Raw genomic sequence first — 10,706 nt, 5'->3', positions numbered from 1 at the left:
TTTGTGGTCCAGGGGAGGTTTCTGACATGACAGCAATTCACCACAACACAACAGCATTGGTGAGATTGAAATGGAAAGGGTAGGTACATATTGGACACTGATCCTTGTCCTGATTGGTTGTGTGGCACATACAAGACTTTAGAACATTTAATGTTACTATCTGACCATAGGCCTGTACTACGAAGCGAGATCAACATGTCCTGGATTTCTTTCAGTTACCTGGCTTCACCTAACCTAACACCCGCGGTCCCGCATAAGCTGTATCACGACGCTGGTTATCAACTAGTTCAGTCAACCCAGGGTTTCCCAATCCAGCAGCGTGCGCGTTCACATAAAAGAGGCGGTGTTTGCACAGCACGACCAATCGTAAACATCTACCACAGCCGCATATTTTACATAAGAAGAGGAAATTATAATTCTAGATAAATATGAATAACACAGACACGGTTTTGCAGGCAAAACACAATACAGTCGCTGCTTCCTAAAACAGGAAGGAAAGCTGGCAAAAAAAATAGTCAACGCTGTAGATGCGTAAATCACAACGCTTATTAATATCACTTCCCCATCAGTCAGGACCAAGATCTGACCATAATTACACTTGTGCACTTTCCATAAACTGTCGTTGCTTTAGCCTAGTATTTCAGTTGCAACCCTGGCAGTGAGAGCAAATAAAATATATAAAAGCAAAATTCAAACTGATGTGCGCGTTGTCAACACACGGCTCAAGAAGCCGAGCCGATATGTAATTCCCTCACATTACAATCTATATATTTCATAAATATACACATTAGGGCATGCTAACGGGGTTGTCGTTTTCTAAATGTTTTAACTTTTATGTGCGCACCCCTTTCTCCCTTTCTCTCTCTCTGCGCACCGAGCTCCGCCTGATCTTCTAAGAACGGTGACGCCGTTATCAATCGAGTATTGATTGGTCAGTAGGCGGTGCTTTTACACCGGTTGATCGCTGATCTCCAACTTAACCTGCTCCCAACCAGGTTAGGTGTTCAGCATAAGTTACCACAGCGATTGAACCCGATCACAAGTGATCCACCTTCGTAGTACAGAAAACCCTGGGTTGAACCTGAAGTTAGCTCGTTAACGCCAAATCTCGCTTCGTAGTACAGGCCTCAGATGGGCTGTAGAAGCTGCAGGACATACTGTAAGCATCTTTATTTCCCATTCATGTCCTTAATCGGTAAATTAATTGGCAATTAGAGACACAAAAGAACAGAACTGTACCGTAAAATGTAGTAAGATATACAACTTATTTCCCACTGCTAGATCTTATTAGAAGGTAATTTGTACACATTCCCACTGTTAGATCTTATTAGAAGGTAATTTGTACACATTCACACTGTAAGATCTTATTAGAAGGTAATTTGTACACCTTACAACGAAAATGGCAAATTGATGCACATGTTTTCATATTAGTATACAGGTTAAATAATTTAAAGTGACACTAACCGCGAGTGTCACCAAGATTCTCTATTACTAGCTAAATCGCTTTATGACTTCTTCTCTTAATCAAATTATCTAATGTCTATTTTGATGCAAAGTATGTCTTATTACGTCTTTTTAATGAACTGTAAAGTAAAGTGTGACCGAGATTCCTTGCTTCATTGTTACCCAGTACCCAATCAAATCATAACATACATTTTGTTGCCCCTGGAAAGCTTCAGGTAGAGAGAGAGAGAGAGCTCAGTAGGCTTTTACTGTATCACCTTTAATACTTAATATTGCAAAGCGCAATCAAAATTAGGCATGTTTCTACAAAACGTATTTGGCACTGCATGGAAAAATCATTATGATAGGGTGTTTTTCCTGCATTCACTTTTCTGAAAATAAATGTAATTTGTTGCAGATGGAATTCAGTAATCTAATTTAAAAACAAGTACTGGGGAAAGAACAGCATATAGTTTGTATTACCTTTAAAAAGTCAAAAACTGAATAAACATATAATCAAAACTAGATAATTAAATTAGGGAATCAATAAGTCTGAAAAATGTGGTTGGAATTACGCCGTGTTTGAGCTATGTTACTGGTTAATGCTTGCACGGCATTCGACTGGTCATGACTGTTTTCCCAAGATGACGCCTGCCTGTATAGTGAACGGTCTTTATAAACTATCTTTTCAATAAACTGTCTGTACACTTACAAAGTTCTCAATGCTTCGGTTTACATGTAGGCACCCTCATTATGCTACCGTTGAAGTGTGGTGCTATTTTGAGCCTTGTTAGTAGTGTAGAAATAGTGATTTACCCTCTCCCCCGAAGGCTAGCATTAGAAGCCAATCACCGGTTAGCGCTAGCTTGTTTCAAGCTAGAGACACATTCGATTAGCATTAAAGCATATCCCAGAGAACAGTCGACTCAGTACACATATGTTATTAACCCCTAGATTCATTTTGCACCGGAATTGTCCTTTAAAGTCCTCTGGATACAGATGCCTACTTGATGTCCCTACGACGTTTCATTGCTCGACGTGGTAAGCCCCTTTGAGCTACTGTCAGACAATGGCACAAACTTTTTCGGAGGGGACAGGGAGCTGCAAGAGGCATTCCACACCATGGGCCCAGCCTTGCAGCAACAGTTGGCAGAGCAGATAATCACTTTCCGCTTCAAACCACCAAGTGATCTTCACTTCGGTGGGACCTGGGAGAGAGAAGTCAAGTCAGTTAAGACAGCCTTGAAGGTCATCCTCAAAGAGCCATCTGTGCCGGAGACTGCTGCAGACAGTGCTCACTGTCTCGAGGGCACTATGAATGCTAAACCTTTAGACTACGTGTCTGCTGATGTTGCTGACCCGGATCCCACTACGCCTAATATCCTGCTTATGGGACACTGAGACGCATCACTTCCACAAGCTCTGTACGAACCCTACAACCTGCTAGGGAAGCGACCATGGAGACACAGTCATTCATCCAGAACTACCTGCCTAGTCTACAGGAGAGACAGAAGTGGAGGATGGACACCAAAGAGCTTACTAGTGGATAAGTGGTACTGATCGAGGATCCCCAACTTCCACATGCGCTTTGGCCTGTTGGCATGGTCACAGAGGCCTATTCAGGACCAGATGGCCGCATCCGGACTGCTGCCGTTCAGGTCAAAGATAGGACTTATGTTCGTTCTGTGGTCCGACTGGTAAAGCTACCCAAACTGGAAGACGACCATGAACCTGCTGACAGACTTTCCTCATGATAACAAATGTCCTGATAGACATTTGGGGGCAGCTGGGTTGAAAGCCTGTCCACGACCCCCCGTGGGTCGACTGTCCGATGTCGGTTGAGTAAGCGACACTGCGCTTTGATGTCTGTTTGGAGAGAGAGCAGACTTTTTCTTTATTCTTTTTCTTTATTTTATATGTCCATTCGTGAGGAAAACGTGAGTATTGTACATGTGGAGTTTGTTGTGTGACACAATGCAAGACAAATATATGTGTTAGTTTAACTTTATAGTTTAACTATTTGGATCGAAGGTATTGCAGGAGTTATTATTAAAGCCTTATTTTCCTTTCTCCTATTCAGTTATTCTATTCGTCTATTTAGCTAATCTTTGCCGTTAATATGTTATAACGTCGGTTTATATCACTGTTTGCTCTGAGTGTTCATATGTTCAAGTCCACTTTTATAATATAATTTAGGAGGTTATTGTGAAGTGAATCTCTGTTTCTGTGCTCTGTGTTTTTAATCACCTCGCGATTGATTGATGCTTCATGACTTGTAACGTTGGTAACGGCTACAGCTAATTTTATTGGGCATTGTAAGTTTACAGCTGCTGTGTTTAGTCCAGTTAGAGATTATATTAACCACTGTTGATTAATATAATATTCATAATTATTATTATAGCTTTATTATCATTGGCATCATTACACTATAGCTTATATTGATATTCTTTATTGTATTTTCTCTTTATTTCTTGTAGACCACAAACACAAACAGCAACTGCAACTCAAAATAAAGCTGTTAACCAGACATACTTTCCCCCGGAGCCTGATTCTTTGACTGGAGTCAAGTCCATATCTGCCGCCTCAACCAGTTAAATTGTGGGAGGTCAGACCCCTTCCGTTTCAGTCTGAGTTAACCTCCTGTGGGTTAAAATTAGATGTGGTTGAGCCAGAATCCTATATCCTTGATACCACATATTACGTGGTCAACATGATTGTTGTCCTCTCTCCCGTATGGCTGCGCACAGCATATACATTACATATTACGTGTTACATAAGTAGGTTATAGGTTACGCAGGGAGGTAAATAGCATTCAGCTCATCAGATGTTTCCTAAAAATAATTAATGATTGTTCATGAGCAGAGATGTTTACAAGTTTTGCAAGTCCAAGTCAAGTCTCAAGTCTTTTGCCACAAGTCCAAGTCAAGTCTCAAGTCTCTGGCCATCTGATCTGTCCCTAACACTGTATTGTTAAATCTTATGAATTCAAAACATGTCCTGTAGCTACCATCCATACAGTACAGTATCAAAATCAGTTGTAGGGTAACGTCATGGGGTCTACTTAACACATCCCTTTAGCCCTCAGACCTGGTGAAATATTAACCTAAGTCTGTCACATCATATGGATACAACTATAAAGATACAATCTGCCTGTTCCCAGCATTAGCACAACACTTTGCGATGGTTAGCTTGTTACCTGTGACGATATATGCTAAATGTAACGTCTCTTTCACTCAAAAAAATGTCTAATGTCGAAGTGGAAATCAAGAGAAAAGTGGCAGCGCCACACCAGTTACAGAACAACATGCATCTCAGTGTCAGTCCAAATTACGCACAATAAGCAGTATGAACTCACTGATGTAATGCCATTTATTTTCTAAGTGTTAGTACACTCAGTGAAACTGAGTCCAGCGTGAGGGAGACCCAACTCAGAGGAGGAGAGGTTAGTGAGGCCAGAGTCTCCACGGCAGGTGACAGTGCGCACGGATCCGCTGTGCCACGCATGGATGAAATAATGAAATAGTAAATAGGACTACAGTAACAGAAATATGTGCAGAATTAAGACAGTCAATACGGCCCAGTGTTTGGTGGACCGGGTACACCTTGTTCACTTAATGGCCTACAAATCATCCACGGGATCAATTACGCATCACATGAGTTTACCCCCCCCACGCGTTTGTTCCTGGGGAGATGGATCCGTGCGTCCCGCCTCCTGTGCGCCATGGATGTCTGAGCCTCAGCAACTACTAACTATAAGATACAATATGCCTGTTCTCAGCATTAGCACAACACCTTGCGATGGTTAGCTTGTTACCTGTGACGATATATGCTAAATGTAACTTCTCTTTTCACATTAGTGTGAGTGACTGACCTATTTAGGTGCTTTTTGAGATGCCTGATGAAGTCCGACGTTGTTGATCCTGCATCATTTATCTTGGTGCCACACACTTTGCATGTTAGCTTACTGGCTCTGTTTACCAAGTTATTGAAAGCAAAACTAATGAGAAAAGGTACAACTCCAGGAGGATTTGGTGTCGCCATCGGCAATGCATTTTTTGATATGTGAGTGCGCGCACATAGGCGCATGCGTTACGTTGCACATTATGGCAAAGGGCAGGGGACATGCAGCTCGTCATACGTTTCCCCGTATATGCGCCAATAAAAGAAAATAAAAATACATGAATACATTTTTATTTAAAAAGCTATAATTGCATGAAAACAGGTTGTTGACGAGTCTCGAAGCTCGAGTCCGAGTCAAGTCTTTTGGGTTGAGTCGCAAGTCAAGTCTGAAGTCTTTTGGGTCGAGTCCGAGTCAAGTCTGAAGTCAGCTGTTTGTGCGACTTAAGTGCGACTCGAGTCCAAGTCTCAGACTCGAGTCCCCATCTCTGTTCATGAGTCCCGCATCTTGAGTCCGAGTCGAGTCTTAAGTCTTTTGCAGACGAGTTTTAAAGATACAATATGTAACTTTTCTGCATTAAAATGTCTAAAAACGACCATACCTATGTTATATATTTTTATGAGTTGTGTTCTTACACTATCCCAAATGTTTCCACCAAATGTAAAACTCAGAGAAATCTGTTATTTTATTTTCAGACACGTCACGTTTCATTTAGTTGCCTGTCAGTGGCGTCATATAACCTTTCACCATCTAGTTACTCGTAACTTCCATCAAAACACGGCAACCAGATGATATGTTAAGGAGTAATTGTAAATCATACAATGTCACAGAAAAAATACTCATAACCGTAATACTGCTTTTTTTGCCACGCAGCATCATTTTGTGCTTTATTACATGCCACTTTGCAACACATTAATACAGCAGAGATCTTATTTATTGATACATATCAATATCGATCCAGCTTAACGTTACTACAATGTATGTGCTGGTTGACAAGTAGCTAACGTTAATGCTCATGCTTGGTGGATAACATTATAGGGTTACAACATCGTTCAACATGCTCATAAAGTTATTTTTAGTATGATTGTTTTGACCTTGGTTAACAGCACTGGGCTAACCCATGAATGAGTTCACTAGTAACGTTAGCTGTATAGATAGACGATTAATCTAATGCTAATTTAGCCAGCTAGCTAGCACACCCCGGTCTGTCTGCCTCACTCCCCCGGGGCAGAGAGACTCAGTCGGGATGAGAGCTGACAACTGCCCCGGGACATATAACTAGTTACCCTTAGTTACCGTTAGCCCCCAGTCAGCTAGAAACCAGCCACTTAGCTACAGCAATCCCCCCCCGGCCAGCACTTAACTCCAGTGCATGGTGCTTACGACGCTAATGGCAGTTTAATGAAGCGTCGGGAAACAGACCATATCAGACCCAGCACCCGAGTTACAACAGCGGCCATCCAAACGTTAGCTAGCTAGCTATGTCTCCATTAGCGCTACCAGTGTCCGTGCCGAAAATCTCCTCCCTGCCGAATTTCTTCCCTCTTCGCGTTTAGCTGTCTTTACAGTAAGCTAAATCAACCCAACAGAAGGTGGGTCAAGCACCAAAACGAAACGTGAAGATCATTTCGGGCAGCTGGGAGATGTTCTGCTGCTGCACAACAGGCATCGAACGTCCTCGCCGTCGCGGAGATCCCCCCGGCAATCCCCACCCACACCTGTCTCTTCGCCTCGTTGAGTAGCTAGCTAGTCCCCATCTCTGGTATGGGGTAGTCCTTCTTTTAGCAACCCAATACAGATCACACAGTTGTTTTATTAGGTCAGATTCAAAGTTTGGACCATGATCAAACTGAGCAAGGCAACCAAATGGCGCGTACTGTGGTTTTGGCTGTCTGATCGCAATTGGATACAGCCCAGGCGTGGCATGGAGTCGATCAGTCTGTGGCACTGCTCAGGTGTTATGAGAGCCCAGGTTGCTCTGATAGTGGCCTTGAGCTCTTCTGCATTGTTGGGTCTGGAGCGTCGCATCATCCTCTTCACAATACCCCATAGATTTTCTATAGGGTTAAGGTCAGGCGAGTTTGTTGGCCAATTAAGAACAGGGATACCATAGTCTTTAAACCAGGTACTGGTAGCTTTGGCACTGTGTGCAGGTGCCAAGTCCTGTTGGAAAATGAAATCTGCATCTCCATAAAGTTGGTCAGCAGCAGGAAGCATGAAGTGCTCTAAAACTTCCTGGTAGACGGCTGCGTTGACCCTGGACCTCAGAAAACACAGTGGACCAACACCAGCAGATGACATGGCACCCCAAACCATCACTGACTGTGGAAACTTCACACTGGACTTCAAGCAACGTGGATTCTGTGCCTCTCCTCTCTTCCTCCAGACTCTGGGACCTTGATTTCCAAAGGAAATGCAAAATTGACTTTCATCAGAGAACATAACTTTGGACCACTCAGCAGCAGTCCAGTCCTTTTTGTCTTTAGCCCAGGCGAGACGCTTCTGACGCTGTGTCCTGTTCAGGAGTGGCTTGACACAAGGAATGGGACAGCTGAAACCCATGTCTTGCATATGTCTGTGCGTGGTGGTTCTTGAAGCACTTATTCCAGCTGCAGTCCACTCTTTGTGAATCTCCCCCACATTTTTGAATGGGTTTTGTTTCACAATCCTCTCCAGGGTGTGGTTATCCCTATTGCTTGTACACTTTTTTCTACCACATCTTTTCCTTCCCTTCGCCTCTCTATTAATGTGCTTGGACACAGAGCTCTGTGAACAGCCAGAATCTTTAGCAATGACCTTTTGTGTCTTGGCCTCCTTGTGCAAGGTGTCAATGGTCGTCTTTTGGACAGCTGTCAAGTCAGCAGTCTTCCCCATGATTGTGTAGCCTACAGAACTAGACTGAGAGACCATTTAAAGGCCTTTGCAGGTGTTTTGAGTTAATTAGCTGATTAGAGTGTGGCACCAGGTGTCTTCAATATTGAAACTTTTCACAATATTCTAATTTTCTGAGATACTGAATTTGGGGTTTTCATCAGTTGTCAGTTATACTCATCAAAATTAAAAGAAATTGAAAAAAAATATATCAGTCTGTGTGGAATGAATGTATACATTATACAAGTTTCACTTTTTGAATGAAATTACTGAAATAAATCAACTTTTTCATGATATTCTAATTATATGACCAGCACCTGTACAGTGTTAACCTACTTGAGTTTGGCTCCGAAATAACCAAGCATTTTAATGTGTCTTTAATCGAATCATTCCATCCAAACTAATGTAAAGTTGTTCTGAAATCATACTCCGACACAGCAAAGTAGATATTGATATGCTTTAATGAGCTTATTCCTTTTTAACCTGTCCTGCCTCGCAGCCTGGTATACAGTATGAGGAGCTGAATACCTTGTGGTGCCAAACAGATTTTACTTTAGCAAGAGGGAGAGAGAGGCACGTTTTTTACAGTACATGCTGGACAAAGGTAGTCCCTGGTTCAAAGGTGGTCTCCCAATACACACCCTATGAAACCACAAACTGCATGTTGTGCACTGGATCTGAAAAAAATGGCAGTAGATTATTTTTACGTTACATTTGTAAATATACAGAATTTTGAATGTGCTTACCCAGTCATCATGACCATCTTTATTTGTTCCTGCATTGCCACATGCTCTGCATAGCGCAGACAAGTTTTCTAACACATTACACAGAGTCTCAGACACATTAATGATGATACATTGACATAAAAAAAAAAACCTGAATCCGCTACCAGTCTGCAAGCTATTTCCCTTCTCAACTGAGTAGTTGCAGCCTCATCGATACTGAAATCCACCAACTCATCATTAAGGACAAGCTCTGCAAACTACAAGAGACACAGTACAATTAGTAACAGTCAACAGCTCTATTCAACAAAGGGTCATTTGCACACATACCTTGCAAACCAATGCCCCACAGGATGTTGAATCCTGCTGACGTGGATGGTCAATTTTATCACAAGTCAATCGCGATATGTGGATATTCTTGCGTCTCATGAAAGATCTGTAGATTAGCAAAATAGTTATTTGGAACTAAGAACATTTTTATGACATTACCACTTACATAACTTGCCTTGTTATATCCTTGCATTTTTTTATTTGGGCAAGGGTTTCACCGAGGGGGTCAATGTAAAGCGCCCGCTTCTCCTTTGGATAAATGACCTTCACAATACACGCAAGATCATGTAAAGAGGATGGAATATCACATTAAAATAGTAATTTTATAGTGTATACATTCTCACCACAAGTGTCCAGTGATAATACGATTGTGTAGAGTAACATATTGATATTTAAAATATATTCAAGCATGTGCATGAAAATACTTGCATTTACCTCACTCTCTACCTGTCTTCCAGGGGCCAGATTCTGCAGGTCTCTCGCAAACTATTTATAGGGTCCTACCTTGCTCCACGGCACCCCTTGCTGTTTTTCAGACCAGATTTCTGCTATTACTGAGAATTAGAAGACAGTTATTTACCAAAGGACTAATTTGGAATTGAATGCAGCATCAGTTTCCAAAAGGTCACCCAAGTCCTGACGCAAATGACAGAGTTGTGCATGTATACAGATGGCTTTCAGTATGTTGTTGCTCAAAGTGCAGTGAAACATACTTACGTTCTTCTGGGGACTGGAGACTTGTGGACAACGTGCATGGTTGTGGACTCTGTGTTAAAATGGAGGATTGGGGAATCCTCAAGGGGCTAGGCTGCAGTGCTGGAGGAGGCGTGGAGGCGGGGCTAGGCTGCAGTGCTGAGGAGGCAGCATTCCATTTAGCTGGTATTCTCGGCTGGGGTTCCACATATCTTTTGAGGTTTTCAATGTTTATCTTCTCAAATACATTTCCTTCTGTGTCAAGGTCAGCACTTTTCCCATCAATGTTAACAATGGTGTACGGACAACAATAAATCAGCTTCTAATTTGCCCCCCCTTTCTTTGTTCTCTTAACACCAGGTCCCCCACCACAAAGCAATCATCCTGGCCCAATGCAAGTTCTCTTCCGCACCCTCTGTTGTGCCGCCAATATATTGGCCTCCACTTTGGGGTACACATCTGACAGTTTGGAAGTTAATGCTATGTCCTTGTTTCCAGCCAGTGCATTGACTTCGTCGTCAGTTATCTGTAACATTGGTGGAGATAAATGAACACAAGTACAGTTATAGCAGATACCATTTGTAAAAGCCAAATAGGGACTAGTTCATCTGAAATAATAATTTAGTTTTAAAATGGTAAAAAAATTTCATGAAAATTCATAAGAAATGTATTGGTTTAAAATGCATGATTTAGTAATGTTTAGGTCCAATAACATTTCAACATCTGTCTGCTCCAGAGGACCGCGACGG

The sequence above is a fragment of the Sander vitreus genome, chromosome 16, assembly GCF_031162955.1.
Source record: "Sander vitreus isolate 19-12246 chromosome 16, sanVit1, whole genome shotgun sequence".
Taxonomy (NCBI): domain Eukaryota; kingdom Metazoa; phylum Chordata; class Actinopteri; order Perciformes; family Percidae; genus Sander; species Sander vitreus.
This window is presented reverse-complemented; position numbering follows the sequence as displayed.